We start from the raw sequence: 18,466 nt of genomic DNA, 5'->3' as shown, positions 1-18,466 counted from the left end.
CCCCAAGCCAAAAAATCCCACACTGGGGTAAAACTAGCCAATCTGGACTTTCTGCTTCCTTCTTTTGCCAACTAATTGTCCAATTCTCTGCTTCCCTTTGGTTCTGAAAAGCAGATGGTCTCATTTTGATTCACCTCATGTTTTGAGTTATTAAGAAGTCTGTAGCATTTTGAGACTTTTCTAAAAACTTTCCTAAATTAGTTGTTAGAGCTTTTCAAGACACACTTGAATATCAGTATAGTCGCTGTAAACTCAGTATTATCTTTGCTCTCTCTCTCTCTCTCTCTCTCTCTCTCTCTCTCTCTCTCTCTCTCTCTCTCTCTCTCTCTCTCTCTCTCTCCCCCCCCCCCACCTAGCAACCTAGCATGCTTTCCTTCTTCATCTCCTCTTCTTGGCTTCCTTCAAGGCTCAGTGTAACAGTTCTACAAAGGGTCCTTTCTAGTCCTTCTTAATCTTAGTCTTGGTGCCTTCCTCCAAATTATCATATATTATATATATAGGTGTGTAATAGATGGAGAGAGAGAGTTTATAAAGAGATGGTAGGTAATTAGGTAGATAGATAGACAGACAGACAGTACATACAGCTGCCTTCATGTTGTCTCCCCTGTTAGAATGTGAGTTCCTTGGGAGATAGTTTTTGCCTTTCTTTGTTTTCTTAGTGCATAGTATAGCTTCTGGTATAGAGTAATCACTTAAAATAATAAATTCATATTGATTGAGATCTGATGAAAATTACCAAGGCATTTAAAAAGTTCCATTGGCTGAGAAATATCCCATATATGTCATTTTCCAGTCTAACCTTACTTAATTACCAAGCCTTTAATTCAAGTAGTACATCCATATATCCAGTTGAGTTTCCAGAAATGAGTTGTGATCATAGGATCAGAGAGATAGAGATGCAAGGGACCTATTTTAAAAACTATCTAGACCAACTCCTTCATTCTACAGTTTAAAAAATTGAGGCCCATTGAGGATGTGACTTTTTTAAGACCATATAGGCAGAAAGTACCAGAGATGGGATTTGAACCCAGGTCCATATCTCTGAACATTAAAAATTTAAATAACATAAGCATTGGTTCTTCCCATCTTAATTTAATGTTTTTATTCTTTCCCTTTAAGCATCCAGTAGAAAAAAAAAGTGTACTAGAGACTCTAATTGATGCAAGTGAACCCTATTTCAGAAAGAAATTAGTGGTTTATTCTCCTTTGGCAGATTTTCCAAGCAATAAAGTATCATTCAAATAAGAGCAAATATGAACACACAAAGAATAAGACAAACCAATAGAAATTTTCTATATGGCATTCAACACTAATTTATTCCAGGTCATGCTCTCTATTAGATATCGGTGGGGAAACAAGCCACTGATTCCTATTTCAGTAAAGCTGTCCTGAAAGTCTTTGCAAGATAATGTTTTTAAAGGGCTGTAACAAATTGCAGTTGGATCTGTAGCATTTATCATCCAAGCAGGTTGACGGTGATCCTGTGACCGTGGGCAGTTATGACAACCTCATCTGCTCTGAGACATCAATATAGATCAAACCATTCTGGTGAATTGCCATTGATAGGTCAGAATGACCATCACTCTCTAAGCCATGCCTAATTTATTGTATTCAGGCTGTCTCAGAGAAAAGATGGACTCTGTGCTTCAGGCAATAAGAGATTCCCTGGCCCAAATCTCTAGGGTTGTTTTGTAAGAGGCATAGTACTACCATAAGGGTGAGGTGTAAGAGACTCCTACACTCTTAGCTGTATGCTCTGAACAAACACCTTCTAATGTGGATTTTACATGAGAGATCCCAATGATACCTCAAACTCAACATACGCAATGCTGAACTCATCATCTTTACCTCAAAATATGCCATTCCTTCTGACATCCTTATTTCTGCTTTGAGCAGAGAAGCTAGGACAACTAGAAAGTGAGGATGAGAGAGGAGGGAGTTGTAGATATGAAGAAGCAGCAAGGGAATCATTCTTTTAAAATTAGGAACACTCTCAAAATTTGTTTCTCTGGACTTGTATCTCCCAAGTCACACTGGGACTGGTAGATCAGGTACCCAGAAGTAGGCTGCTACCCTCAGCATTCTTAAAGTGACTTTATGGACCTTTCTTTTACTACCACTTATAGTTCCAATCCAAGGTGTTCTTGTCTATATTAATTGCCAGTTAATGTCTCCCTTATATCAATTAACCAAGCAATATCAGTTTAACTTTTTACAAAGAGATATCTATTAAAGAGAAGGGAAGAAACATTGATGAAACATTTACTATGTTCAAGATATACTTTTACAATTATTATCTCATTTGATGTTCACAACAATCCTGTAAAGTAAATTCCATAATTATCTCCATTTTGAGGCAGGTAGAGGTAAAGAAGGTGGTGGTTGTTGTCCATCACACTCAAAGGTAAGCAAAATGACATCACTGGTGACGTTTTTGACATCAGAAATGAATTTAAGTGAGGCACGAAGTGACCAGCCTCACCTTCTCTTCCAGAATCATTAAAGTGTAGTGGCCAGCCTCACTTTCTCTTCCAGAATCATAGAAGCCCAGTGGCAGCAGCTTTTTGTTTTTGTCATTATCAGTAAAATTATAGGTAGCAAAGGATACCTACAAATACTTTGAAGCAGAGAAGGAAAGACCATCATCACAAGTTCCCAGAAGTATGCTTGCCAAGCACCCAGGTAAGAATTACAGAAGGTAGAGAATATTGTGCATGCTCTAAGGACTGGCACTTCATTAATTTGTCAATTCCTATTGTATACTGGTAGGTCCATCATCCTTTTAGTCACCCAGAGTTCTATTTAACTCTTGCTTCATCCTTATCCCTCACTTTCAATCTGTTTTCAAGTCAATAGAATCAGATACATTGATTAAAATATGGATGAAAACAAAACCAAAACCATGAATCTCAAAGATGTATGTTTATCCTTCCCACCCCAGTCCCAATAAGTCTTATGAAAACTTCTTTCTTCAGAAGGGGAGAGTAAACATTTCTTTTGTTCACTCTCTTCAACTTGACACTGACTCCTATGTTTATCTTGTGACCACCTAACACCATGGTTTCACTAGTTTTATGGGCAAGATGAGGGGGAATGTTGACTATTGTCTAACCTTTTGGTAACATAGCCTCAATGCAAAATGAAAACTAACTTGAAAAGCAGAATAGATCAAACTAAAAAGGAAAATCAAAATATCATAGCTGAAAACCAGTCTTTAAAGACCAGAATTGGGCAAGTAGAAGCTAATGATCTCACAAGACAGCAAGAATTAATAAAGGAAAGTCAAAAGAATGACAAAATAGAAGGAAACATGAAATATCTCATTGGAGAAGATGATTGACTTGGAAAACAGGTCCAGGAGAGATAATTTGAGAATCATAGGACTACCTGAATACATGGAAATAAACTGAAACCTTGACATCATAATACAAGAAATTATCCAAGAAAACTGCCCTAATATTCTTGAACAAGATGGCAAAATAGACATTGAAAGAGTCCATAGATCACCCTGTATGTTAAATCCTCAAAAGGAATATAATTTCCAAATTCAAGAGCTTACAAACTAAGGAGAAAATATTGTAAGGAGCAAGAAAGAGACAATTCAGATATCAAGGAACACCAGTCAGGATTACACAGGGTCCAGCAGCCAAAACAAAAAAATGACTGCAAGGCTTAGATATTCAGAAAGGCAAGAGAATTGAGTCTACAACCAAGGATCACCTACCCATTAAAACTGACTATATACTTCCAGGGGAAAGTATGGATACTTAACTAAATAGAAGACTTCCAAATATTTGTAAAGAATAGACCAGAATGAAATGGAAAATTTTATGTTCAAATACAAAATTCAAAAGAAACATGAAAAGGTAAACAAGAAAGAGGGGGGAAATTTTTAAAGGCTTCAGTAAGGTCAAATTGTTTGTATTCCTATATGGAAAAATGATATTTGAAATTCTCAAAAACAATATTCACTATTGTTGTGAATATTGTGAAATGGGCAAAGACTAAAGAGATGAAATGCAAAGAAGAAAAAACTCAAGAAAGCATACAGAATCCTCCAGACCCAGACCCAGACCTATTGGGGGAAGAGAGAGAATTCTATGGAAGGTTGTAAAAGGAAAGGCAATTAGCCCAAGCTGACTTGGGGGATATTTCTGCTTGGAGTGGTGTGATATCCACATCACTTCACTTCTCTCGGACCAACCTCTATGAAGGGGAAGGCTGAAGAAGTTATTGACTGTTACCTTTCTCTACCTAATTTGAGCCAAAGAAAACAGTCTTGCCCAGTAAAGACCCCAACTGAATATTATTGTTTCCCTCAGGGGGAGTCAATTTTATTCCTTTTTGAAGAGACTTAAACCAAAGCCTTCAATAAATGATAGAAATTAGAATTAAGGAAATCCTATCTCCCTCTCTACCATTTCCCTCTTATTTCCTTCCCCCCCAAAAAATAAATAGATCTTTTTAACTACAGAAAGTGTTCTCAAGATTTTGTAATTAGAGGGAGGGACTGATTCACTGTCTGTTAGGCAAACTCCATTAGGCTGTTAGCAAGGAGAACAGGAAGGAAGATGTGTCTTCCTGAATTCAGCCTCCTTCAAAACTGTTTCCTGGAGTTAACATCTATTTAGTTCCCCTCCCCCCCATCTCTCACTATTCCCCATCAAACACTATCATAGTAGTTAGAAGAATTGTTCATAGGGAGAGGTTGGGATACTAAGGTACATAATTTAAGATGACATGATAAAAAAGAAAAGGGGGAATAGAAGAAGACACCAAGAGAAACTTAAAGGAATAAGAAAAATAAGATAAATTATACCACATAAAGAGGCACATGGAAGGTGGAGGGGAAAATACTATAATAAGAAGGAGAAGAAGACAGTGCTAATAGGTAATACTTAAACTTTACTCCCAATGGAATCAATTCTGAGATGGAATCTAGTATTCTTCTTTTCCTTGTTTGCCAATACCCATCTCTCTCACCCTTTCCACCATTAGAGTAGAGCAATCTTTATTCTCCTAAACCACTCAAAAAGAACAGGAATGAAGGAAAGATCCCACAATCCACTCTATTATATGTAGATAACTGGGAGAATTATAAAGTTCATAGTAGGCACAGTTCTTGCCCTCACAAAGCTTATACATTCCCAAGATGCAATTCCATTTCAAATTCCACAAGGAGAATTCACCAGAAGAGTGTCATCCACACAGGAACAGTTTAGCTCAGAGAAGAAAGTCAAAGCCAGCACCAGCAATGGAGATAGCAAGAAGTTTCTATCCATGGAGCAGACCAGAAAATAGAACTGAAGACTGGATGATCATGCAGAATAGACAATGACTGGCTCCTGGGAAGGGATAATTGAAGGTAGAGCTGTGTAGTCATGCTAGAGTCATGGCCAACTGTGATAAATTACAGGGCTCAGGACTACTGACATATGGAGCTATTTCCTTAGTTTTTCAAGTGGGAACCTATAGGACAGCAGTTTCCCTTATGAACTACCAGGAAAGAGAACAATGAAAATGTGCTTACTTGGTGAATTAATTTTTAGACTTCTTAATTTTTAAAAAAAATTATTCCTGGGGGCAGCTAGGTAGCTCAGTGAATTGAGAGCCAGGCCTAGAGATGGGAGGTCCTAGGTTCAAATCTGGCCTCAGACACTTCCAAGCTGTGTGACCCTGAGCAAGTCACTTATCACCCATTGCTTAGCCCTTACCACTCTTTTGCCTTGGAGCCAACACACTGTATTGATTCCAAGATGGAAGGTAAGGGTTTAAAAAATATTCCTTTGTCACTTCTCATTCCTGGAATGTTCTCCCCACCATCACCCCCAATACCCATTTCCACTCCTGGCTTCCTTTCAGCCTCAGTTAAATTCCAACATCCTACAAGAAGCAGCAACATTTATCCCAGGATAATTTTATTGGTTACCTTGATATATCTTTACAGGAAAAAAAATGTATATCAGTTACCCCAGAAAATGAATTTTCTTGTTCTTTTCAAGTTGGTCATCTATTCAGTTATCACATCACATCACAGACACTCATACTCTTCACAGAGTGACATTTAAACTCTCCCTCTGAGATCTCCTTACCTTTAAAAGATACAGTAAAATTAGCCATAGTCTCTGGAGGAAAAGCTTTTGAAGCTAATGTACCAAATAAGGTGTCCTCTTAAATTAAAGTGGCACTGAGATGCAGTAGATAGTGAAGAGAGGAGGCAGAAAGAGCCGGGTTTGAACGTTACTATTGGTATATATTGACTATGGAATCATGTCACTTAATCTTTCAATTCACGAGGCAACTCTATAAAGATTATAAATTATTATGAAAGAGTTAGTCAGCCAGTAAGCATTTATTTAGGTGCCTATTTTGTGCCTGGCACTGTGCTAAGAGTTGATTCACATTAAAGCCGGAGTAGCATCCTGTTGGAATCACTTGGGTGACCAATTTGTGCCTTCCACAGACAACTAACTCTGTTAAATGGATTAAACCAATAATTATTGCCCCCCTGAAATGTTTTGAGAGTTCTTCATCTCTTAGTAAAAGTGGCTCCTTCCAAACCAATACCTTAGAGACTCTTAAACATCAAGTGAATTCGCAGAGGAGTGTGCCTTGCGGAGAAACTTTTAGATTTTTCATCAAGTCTATTTAAATAATAAATAAATGGTTCATTTCTTTAATAAATATAGTAAAATGGCCAATAAATGGTTTTTTTCTAAAACAAGAAAGGTAATGTGGAATAGTGGATAGATTTGGAGCCTGGAAAACCAGAGTTCAAGTCCTCCTTGTATGACTTTGGACAAATCACTTAACTGCAGAGCTTGAGGCAATTCTCTAAAAAATATAAGTTGTAGAAAAAGGACCAACCTGCATTAATGAAGGGAATTCCCTTCATCAGCAAAATCAGAGGTCCAGACCCTGGTTTTCAAACACTCTGAGTGCATCTTCTGACAAGTGCAGCTTCTGACAAGTCCATTTTCTAACCCCAGATATTGACAGCTTCAGCAGCTAATGGAAAGTGGTAAGTGCCCCCAGAGCCCATCATGCCACCATTTCCTGGATAGTAAAAGTCAGCAGGAATTATTTTTTTTCCTTTGCAAATGTGGAGTCAGTGAAGCTGTAGCCTACCATATTAATGCAGCATTCTTGATGAATCTCCTTTCCTTTCAGTTTTTTTTTCAAAAACCCTTATTTTCTACCTTCACAATATGTTTAAGATAGAAGGGCAAGGACAGGCAAATTGGGTTAAGTGACTTGGCAAGGGTCACTCAGCTAGAAGTGTCTGAGACCAAATTTGACCCTAGGACCTCCCATCTCTAGGTCTGACACTCTATTCGCTGAGCAACCCAGCTGCCCCTTCCATGTGGACATTAAGTGGTCCCATCTAGTTCCAATCTCAAACCTGAACCAATGGGATGGTCTGTCAGACTTAACCCCAAACAGCATGTAAACTCCTTATGTATCAGTTGTAATGAGATTACAGCATTATATTATATTACAATTAATTTAACCATTCCCTTCCTTTGCATATTTAGGTTCCAAGTTTTATTTTTTTCAACTACATAAAACTCTCCTACAAAAATCTTTGAACATGTAATTCTTTTTTTTAAATATCAAGACCACTTCCTGAGTAAATTTCCAACAATGAAACTATTGGGTCATGATGGACTCATTTTGTGGTGGTGATGGACAACAGAGTATCATTTATGATCTTAGAAAGGTGTTTGGGGTACTCAAACGTTAAGTGATTTTTCCAGGGTTCCATCAGACCAGGATTTGAACCCATATCTTCCCAACTCCCAGGCTAGCCCTCTTTCTACCAGCCTCATGGTTAGGGAATTGGCTTTAGACCCAGGAAGACCTGGGTTCTGATCCCTACTGATACTGATGTTGGGCAAGTCACTAATTTCTCAAACAATTCTAGAAGTAGCAAAAAGGTTTCTTATATGCATTGACAGAGGGCAAAGTTCTATGTACTAATGAAATTACACTTCTTCCAGCCTCCTTCCTCCCTAATAAAAGTCTCAGAAGTGAATCTTTTTTTTAATCATCACTTAGAGTAAAGGAATAACTTTCAATTCAGCCTACTGGAAAAGCACTGAGTTCTTTTGGAATAGAAAAGTACGATGAGATCATCATGGTTCATAAATAACTCCATATTGTGAAAATAACACACTTAAACTGTCATTCTAAATCTAAAGATATGGAGTGTTCTCATTACACCCGGCCAGTAGGGAATATCTGTCACTTCACCCAGTTGTGACTGCCTTTATGGGCCCTTCATTCTGGAGCTCTTTGAGTGCAGACACAAACAACTAGCATCCAATATAGAGTTTTGTCTTGTTTTTTGTTTTTTTTTTTTCACTTTTTAGTATCATGGCCTCCATTGGAAATCTAGTTAAGTTTATGGACGCCTTAGAATAATACTTTTAGATTCATAAAATAAAATACGTGGGATTATAAAGGAAATTGAATCATCCTGAAATATTTTTAAATCAACATGTTTTTAAAAAAAACACCAATTCATAAATTATTAACCTTCCAGTAAAGATGCCCTGATAAAAAGAAAGAGAATATGCATCAATTCAAGGTAACAGATATCATTACACCAAAATCATAATTGGAAAGTGGAAAGTGTAGATGCTTAATTGGCACCAACTACTAAGCTACAAACATTGTCCGGGGAACCTCTCAAGTCAAAACTATCCCCCAAACCTATACTTAGATACCAAAAAAGTCCTCTGACAAGTCAGGTAGCACAGTGCTTTTCAGATGCTTGACGTTTCAGGTCCTATATAAAGGTACATTGCATTAGAGAAGGCCATAATTATCCCCTAAGTATACAGTCTCTGCCTCCATAGCAACGAAAGCAGAGATGCTAAAGCCCTCAGCCATCATACTGATTAGACTAGAAAATATTAGGACAGAAGGGTCAAAGCATTTAGAGAGGGGGAAAAAATCTTGATTACAAATTGAATTTACAGGGGCTCACCAGGAAAACAGTGGAGGAATTGGGACTTATTGGTTGTAAGGTGTTCCCCCTACAAACAAGATTTGAGAAACTCATTGAAATAAAAGAACAAAAAAAGTATAGATATAATTTTCTCAGAATGGAAAGATAGCATCAAAGAATTTTTGAGTTAGAAGAGAACTTAGAGAGATGGGGAAATGGTCATATATAGAGTAAATGACAAAGGATGGTGAATATTGAAATCTATGGTTTCTGATTCCCAAATGAATGCTTTTTATACTAAACCACCCATTCCTGACTGAGATGGGACAACAAAGGACACTAAGTTCAACTCAATGAACATTCATTAGCCAACTACTATGTGCCAGATATTGCTCAAAGTGCTGGAGCTACAAAGATGAAAAATAATCTTTTAAGGAACTGATCATTTCCTTCAAATTCATATATGTACACACAGAGACACATATATATGTGACACAAGAGAGAATTGGGCAAAGGGAAAGGAAATATGAAGACAGTGTTCTCTAAGAAAATGAGAGAAAGGAGAAATCACTTTTGAATGGGGCAATCATGGAAGGCTTAGTGGTCAACCTAGTATCTGATGCTGGATATAAAGGAAACTAAAGACCTTAATTGGCAGAGAAAGCATATTTCAGACAATAGGGGACAAAATGCATCAACATAGGGGAAAGGACAAGATGTCATCATGAGGTCTAGAGCTTAGAAAAATTATTTTGGCAGCCAGGTGGAAGATATTTTGGAAAAAAAGAAGTGGCTGGAAGTAACTTGGGCATCCGGGTGTCAGGTAATCAGGGTATAAGCTTAGGTGATGATTCTATGAATGTGAAAAATATTGGGGAAGTAGAGGAGGCTGTTTAAAAAGTTGGGTTGAAATGAGGAAGATAATTATGAGGTTTCCATCAACAGAAACAGCGAAGTACCAGAGTTGCACTTGTAACTGGTGGCTGATACGTTAAAAATTAAAGGATTATTCAATTATTTGCCTCATGGCAAAGCAAAGAAATTATCATATGAGTCATGAACCCCTGAATATTGACATGGTCCTGCATAAAGAAGTGTGATACAGGAACTCAGTACTCCATTGTCCAACCTCCTTTAGCCTTCTAACAGCCTTGGTTGGGGTTCAGGACCATCAGAGCAAAATGATTAAAGAATATCTTGGCACATACATCCATACCATACCAACGTTGGCAAAGTCTGGACTCCCATGGGCTATCTCTAATCACCATCTTTTGCTCTTGTAGACCACAGTATATAACACACATTTCATTAGAGCAAGAGTCAGGAGTTCTGGGTTTTTGTCCAGGTACAAGGTAAATACTTCTGTGCTTATAGACATGCCTACCAAAGAAAGTATTCTGGGACAGATTTCTTCTTTGATAAAATAAAATAGCATCTGTTCTACCTAATTTATGGGTTTGTTTTAAAAATCATATAAAATAATGTATATGTAATCTAATCTTCTTGAATAGTATATAAAGTAACTATAAAAGCAACAAATAAATCAATTCAAAATAATCATAACAGAGAAAAAACTTTTACAGGTGAGTTTATCCCATTTCCATTCATAGTTGTGATGACTTTTATGATTTGTTTTTTGACCCATTCCTTCCTTGGGATTTCATTTTTGAGTCTCCATTTTGGGTCTGAGTCCTTTGATTACACTCCTTGAACTGGTAATTATAGTCTAAAAATGCTATATTTATATCTGCTTTTTTACATTAGAAAAAAAAGTTGATTCACACATAGGTAAGAGTGTGAAGTTTAATCCATGATGTTTTAGGTCTGTACTTGTACCATTACTTGACTTCTGCTTTCACTCTTATCTCGTGTACATTTATTAAAAAAAAAAAAAACCCTTAATGTTCTCTGTTCCTTTTTTTTTTAATTTCCTTGGTTGCTGAATGTGTTTGTTATTACCTAATTATTGTAACTGTGTCTGACTTCAGGTTCCCTTTTGTAGTTTTCTTTGCAAAAATACTGGAGTGGCTTACTGATTCCTTCTACATCTCAATTTACAGATAAATTACAGGCAAATTACAGGCAAAATTACAGGCAAATAGGGTTAAGTGACTTGCCCAGGGTCACACTGCTGGTAAGTATTTGGGGCCAGATTTGAACTAAACTATGCCTGATTCCAGGCCAGGCACTCCATCTACTCTACTCTTCTTGTATTTCTGAGGTATTTGAGAATCAAATAATTTCTCCAGGTTTGGCACTCTATTCATTTACTTTTATTGTATTTCTGGGGTGTTTGAGAATCATATAATTCCTCCAGGCCTAGTTTTTCATTTTAAAATGTTTCAAATACTCTCCTTTTTTGTTGAATGTCCATCTTTTAACATTCATTTTTAGATTCACTTTTGCAGAGTAGGTTCCCTTGGGCTCTATACTGAGCTCCCTTGCTCTTGGGAATCATCATCCCATTTCCTCCTTCAATTTCTAGTGAATGCACACTAGTTTTGTGTTGTCCACATTTCTGTTCCTTTATATTTGAAAGTCTTTCTTCTGGTTGCTTGCAGAATGTGGTTTGGCAGTAGAATTATTAAATTTAACCATTTGAAATTTGTAATATTGTGTTGTTGCTGTTTTTTTTCCCTAGAAGTCATATATGGAGTCTTTCAATTGGCACTGTTTTGTGTGTGTGTGTGTGTGTGTGTGTGTGTGTGTGTGTGTGTGTGCGTGTGTGTGTTCAGACATTCCAGTTTCCTTGTTCCTTATATTTTGGTGTTCAGGTTTTTTGACTTGTCATTTGGCTGGAAGCCTTATAATTCAAAGCTGCCTCTATGCAGCCTGTCTTTGAGATAAATTTGTTTTGCAAATATGGAAATATTTTATTTTAATGCTATTGCATTAAAATATTGCAAATATGGAAATATTTTATTTTAATGCTATTGCTTTTTGCTTCTCTTCTGGATTATCCTTTACTTATTTGTATGATGAATCAGTTATTCTCTCTGGTTTCTTAAATGAGACTTGCTACGAGGAATTGAAATTTTTCTATTCTGCTAAGTTTTTCTGATGATGTGAGCCAGAAATTCTGTTTTCACAATTTTTATTTCTCTTTTAAACAATTCAGAAACATCCTTCCATGGTTCCATTGTCTGTTGGGAATCCACAAGCTCTTCTCCTTATGAGATATTGACTCATTTTCCTTTGTCTTACAATATTCATTTATAGATTTCCGTTGCGGCCAGCAGAGCTGCCAGTTGTCTGTACCTATTTGCTGCCAAATGTCTGTCCTTTTTGTGCCATGTATGGAACCTCTTCTTACCTTGGTGCATAAGATCTGAGCACCCCTCCTTTGGGCTCTGCATTAGATGTTTGTGATCTATTTGCTTCTGGCTAGACTCTCAACCCCAACTTTCAGCAGACCTCTCTATCTATCTCCCTATGCTGACTTGAGCTGAAAAAATGACTCACTGTGATTTTTTTCCCCTTTGATTTTCTGGACAAGACTTGATCAGGTGCATTTTCTAGATCTTTGTGAATTGTTATGAAGGAGAGTTCAGTTATACTTCTTTCATTTTTTTTCTCCATTTGAATTAGTTTATTTAGTCAATTTAGAACATTGTTCCTTGGGTACAATAATCACATTATTTTTCTTCCTCCCCTCCACCCACCCTTCCCGCAGGTGACCCACAATTTCATTGGGTATTACTTGTGTCCTTGATCAGAACCTATTTCCATGTTGTTGATGATTGTGCTAGGATGCTGATTTAGAGTCTACATCCCCAACCATATCCCTTCGACCCATGTAATCAAGCAGTAGTTTTTCTTCGGTGTTTTTACTCCCACAGTGTTTCCTCTGAATGTGTATAGTGGTTTTTCTCTAAGATTCCTCCAAGTTAATCAGGATCACTGCATTACCACTAATGGAGAAGTCCATTACATTCAATTGTACCATAGTGTATCAGTCTCTGTGTACAATGTTTTCCTGGTTCTGCTACTCTCACTCTGCATCAATTCCTGTAGGTTCTTCCAGTCCCCATGGAATTCCTCCACTTTATTATTCCTTTGAGCACAATAGTATTCCATCAACAAAAAAATACCACAATTTGTTCAACCATTCCACAGTTGAAGGGCATTCCCTCATTTTCCACGTTTTTGCCACCAAAAAGAGTGTAGCTATAAAAATTGTTGTACATGTCTTTTTCCTTATTATCTCTCTGGGGTACAAACCCAGCAGTGCTATGGCTGGATCAAAGGGCAGACAGTCTTTTATTGCCCTTTGGGCATAATTCCAAATTGCCCTCCAGAATGGTTGGATCAATTCACAACTCCACCAGCAATGCATTAATGTCCCAACTTTGCCACATCCACTTTAGCATTCATTACTTTCCATTGCTGTCATGTTAGCCAATCTCCTAAGTGTGAGGTGATACCTCAGAGTTGTTTTAATTTGTATCTCTCTGATTATTAGAGATTTAGAACACTTCTTCATGTGCTTATTAATAGTTTTGATTTCTTTAACTGAAAATTCCCTATTCATGTCCCTTGCCCATTTATCAATTGGAGAATGGCTTGATTTTTTAGTACAATTGGTTTAGCTCTTTACAAATTTGAGTAATTAGATCATTATCAGAGGTTTTTGTTATGAAGATTGTTTCCCAAATTGTTGCTTTCCTTTTAATTTTGGATGAATTAGTTTTGTTTGCACAAAAACTTTTTAATTTGATGTAATCAAAATTACTGATTTTACATTTTGTGATTTTTTTCTAGCTCTTGCTTGGTTTTAAAGTCTTTTCTTTCCCAAAAACCTGACATGTATACTATTCTGTATTCACCTAATTTGCTAATAGTTTCCTTCTTTATATTCAAGTCATTCACCCATTCTAAGTTTATCTTAGTGTAGGGTGTGAGATGTTGTTCCAAACCGAATCTCTCCCATACTTACTGACTTCTAATTTTTCCAGCAGTTTTTATCAAATAGTGGGTTTTTGTCCCAAAAGCTGGGATCTTTGGGCTTATCATAGACTGTCTTACTGAGGTCATTTACCCCAAGTCTATTCCACTGATCCTCCCTTCTGTCTATTAGCCAGTACCAAATTGTTTTGATGACCACTCCTTTATAGTATAGTTTGAGATCTGGGACTGAAAGTCCTCCTTCCTTTGCATTTTTTTCATGATTCCCCTGGATAGATCCCTGATCTTTTATTCTTCCAAATGAACTTTGTTATGTTTTTTTTTCTAATTCAGTAAAAAAAATTTTGGTAGTTCAATGGGAATTGCACTAAATAAATTAATTAATTTAGGCAGGATTGTCATTTTTATTATGTTAGCTCATCCTACCCATGAGCAATAAATGTTTTTCCAATTGTTTAGATCTAGTTTTAATTGTGTGGAGAGTGTTTTGTAATTGTGTTCATATAGTTCCTGTGGTTGTCTCAGTAGATAGATTCCCAAGTATTTTATGTTGTCTAAGGTGATTTTGAATGGGATTTCTCATTCTAATTCTTGCTGCTGAAATGGGTTGGAGATAATTAGAAATGCTGCTGACTTATGCGGGTTATTTTGTATCCTGCAACTTTGCTAAAGTTGTTGATTATTTCAACTAGCTTTTTGGTTGATTCTCAAGGATTCTTTAATTAGACCATCATAGCATCCACAAAGAGTGTTAGCTTGGTCTCCTTGTTGCCAATTTTAATACCTTCAATTTCTTTATCTTCTCTAATTGCTACTGCTAGTGTTTCTAGTATAATGTTAAATAATAGAGGTAATAATGGACATCCTTGTTTCACTCCTGATCTTACTGGGAAGGCATCTAGTTTATCCCCATTGCAGATGATGTTTGATGATGGTTTTAGATATGTACTGCTTATTATTTTTAGGAAAGGCCCTTCTATTCCTATACTTTCCAGTGTTTTCAATAGGAATGGGTGTTGTATCTTATCAAAGGCTATCTGCATCTATTGAGATAATCATGTGATTTTTGTTGGTTTACTTGTTAATATGGTCAGTTATGTGGATGGTTTTCCTAATATTGAACCATCCTCTCATTCCTGGTATGAATCCTATCTGGTCATAGTGAATAACCCTTGTGATGACGTGCTAGCGTCTTTTTGCTAGTATCCTATTTAAGATGTTTGCATCTATATTCATTAAGGAGATTGGTCTATAATTTTCTTTCTCTGTTTTTGACCTGCCTGGCTTTGGGATCAGTACCATATTTGTGTCATAAAATGAATTTGGTAGAACTCCTTCTTTGCTTATTCTGTCAAATAGTTTGTATAATATTGGGATTAGCTGTTCTTTGAATGTTTGATAGAATTCATTTGTGAATCCATCTGGACCTGGGGATTTTTTTCTTAGGGGTTCTTTGATGGCTTGTTCAATTTGTTTTTCTGATATGGGGTTGTTTAGGTTTCTAACCTAAACAACAATTTCTTCCTCTTGTTAGTCTAGCCAATTTATATTTTTGTATGTATTCATCCATATCACCTAGATTGCCATTTTTATTGCCATATAATTTGGCATAGTAGTTTTTAATTATTGCCTTAATTTCCTCTTCATTAGAGGTGAGGTCTCTCTTTTCATCTTGGATACTGTCAATTTGGTTTTTTCTTTCCTTTTTTTAATTAGACTGCCTAATACTTTGTCTATTTTATTTGTTTTTTCAAAGTACCAGCTTCTAGTCTTATTTATTAAATCAATACTTCTTTGACTTTCAATTTTATTAATTTCTCCTTGTTTTTAGGACCTCTTATTTAGTCTTCATCTGAGGGTTTTTAATTTGTTCACTTTCTAGTTTTTTAATTTGCATGTCCAATTAATTTACCTCTGTCCTCCCTAATTTGTTAATATACGAACTCAAGGATATAACTTTCCCCTGAGTTCTGATTTGGCTAAATCACATGAGTTTTGAAAGGTTGTCTCATCATTGTCATGTTCTCCAATGAATTTATTAACTGTTTCTATGATTTTTAATTTAACTAATCTATTTTGGAGAATCATATTCTTTATTTTCCAGTTAATTTCTAATTTGCCTATCCATGTACCCTTACTAATTATTATTTTCATTTCACTGTGATCTGAGAAGGTTGCATTTATTATTTCTGCTTTTTTGCACTTGTTTGCAATGTTTTTATGCCCTGATACATGATCAGTTTCTGTGAATGTACCATGTGCTGCTGAAAAGAAGGTGTATTCCTTTTTGTACCTATTTACTTTTCTCCACATATCTACTAACTCTAATTTTTCTAAGATTTCATTCACTTGCCTTACCTCTTTCTTATTTTTTTTGTTTGATTTATCTAGTTCTGATAGAGGAAGTTTCAGGTCTCCCACTAGTATAGTTTTTCTATCTATTTCAACCTTGAGCTCCACTAGTTTCTCCTTTAGAAATTTGGATGCTATACCATTTGGTGCATACATGTTGAGTACTGATATTTCCTCATTGTCTATACTGCCTTTTATCAAGATATAATTACATCTTACCTCTTTTAACTAGATTTATTTTTACTTTGGCTTTGTCAGATATCATGATTGCAACTCCTGTCTTCTTTTTTATCAGTTGATGCCTAATAGATTTGGCTCCATCCTCTTCCTTTCACCCTATGCATATCTACCTTCCTCATGTGTGTTTCTTGTAGACAGCATATGGTAGGATTTTGGATTCTAATACACTCTGCTATTCACCTCCATTTTATGGATGAGTTCATTCCATTCACATTCAGAGTTATGATTACCAGTTGTGTATTTCCCAGAATTTTGATTACTACTCGTAATCCTGCCTTTTCTTCTTTCACTATTTCCTTCTATACCAATGTTTATTTTTAATCTGTCACCCTAGTTCCCACCCTTATTTTACTTCCCTTTCTACCCCCTCCCTCCTTATTCTCCCCCATTATTTTCTTTGCAGTCTTTTTAAAACTACTTCCCCACACTCTCCCTCCATTGTACTGCTTCCCTCCCCACCATTCCATTTGTTACCCTTCTTCTCCCCTATAGGGCACAAATCTATTCTCTGAACCAATGGATTGGGTTGTTCTTGCCTCTTTGGATAAATTTCAATTCACATAAGAGTTGAGTATTTCCTATCTCCAACCTCTTTACCCTTCCAGTGTATTGATGTTCTCCCCCCTCCCACCATGAGCTTCTTTGTGACATATAAATTTACCCCCTTTTTTCTTTTCCCACTTCTTTTATTATTAACTTCTTTTTTAGCTCTAGTTGTGTATATATATATATATATATACACATGTATATGTATTTATACATACATATATCTATATACCTATTTATGTCTTTGCATTTCATCCTGTCCAATTTGTCACTGTTCCCTCTAAGAATAATTCTTCTAGATGCTCAGGTGATAACAATTTTTAAGAGTTACCAATGACCTCTTTTCTTATAGGGATACATATCATTTTAACTTATTGAGTCTCTTTTAAAAAGTTGGGGGTTTTTGTTTGTTTTGTTTTATTTTGTTTTATTTTTCTTTTCCCCCTTTTTTTAAAATTACCTTTAGATGATTCTCTTGAGTTCTGTATTTGGGCTTCAATTTTTCTGTTCAGGTCTGGTCTTTTCTTTACAAATTCTTGGAATTCTTCTATTTTGTTGAATGACCATACTTTCTCCTGTAAGAATATAGTCAGTTTTGCTAGGTAGTTGATCCTTGGTTGTAGACCTAGTTCCTTTGCTTTCTGGAATATCATATTCCATGCCTTTTGTTCCTTCAGTGTAGGTGCAGCCAGATTCTGTGTTATCCTCACTGTGGTTCCATGGTATCTGAATGACTCCTTCTTGGCAGATTGTAATATTTTTTCTTTGGTCTGATAATTCTTGAATTTGGCTGTAACATCCCTGGGTGTTGTCATTTGGGGATACAGGAGGTGATCTGTGGATTCTTTCAATCTCTACTTTTCCCTCTTGTTCTAGAATATCAGGGCAGTTTTCTTGGATCACTTCCTGTAGTATGAGGCTTTTTCTTTTGTCATGGTCTTCTGGTATACCAATGATTCTTAAATTGTCTCTCTTCAAATGATTTTCTAAATCATCTGTTTTTTGACTGAGATGCTTCATATTTTCCTAATTTTTTTTTCATTCTTTTGGTTTTGTTTTATAGTATCCTGCTGCCTTGTGAGGTCACTTAATTCTAGTTGTTGTATTCTGGTTCTTAAAGACTGGATTTCATCCCTGGCTTTTTGGTCATCCTTCTCCTTCTGATCTCATTTTCTTTGGAGGTCATCTTTCTTTCTCTTTACCTCATCTCTCATCTCCTTTGCCTCATATTTCATCTCCTTTGCCTCATTTTCAAGCTGGTTGATTTTGGCTTTCCAGATGACTTATCTTAGTTTTTAAGTTCTTTTCCCAATTGTCTTCAGCTTCTCTAAATTATGTTTTTGAATTGCATTTTGAGTTCTTCCAAGGTCTGTATCCAATTTTCTGGGATTTCTGTTTCATTATTTGGTGTTTCCTCTTGCTCTGTTCCATTTGCTCTTTGTTCATTACCTGTAAAGAAGCTGTTGATTG

Source organism: Monodelphis domestica, chromosome 6, assembly GCF_027887165.1.
Source record: "Monodelphis domestica isolate mMonDom1 chromosome 6, mMonDom1.pri, whole genome shotgun sequence".
Classification (NCBI taxonomy): Eukaryota; Metazoa; Chordata; class Mammalia; order Didelphimorphia; family Didelphidae; genus Monodelphis; species Monodelphis domestica.
The sequence above is the reverse complement of the archived record's forward strand: the minus strand, read 5'-3'. Positions refer to the sequence as shown.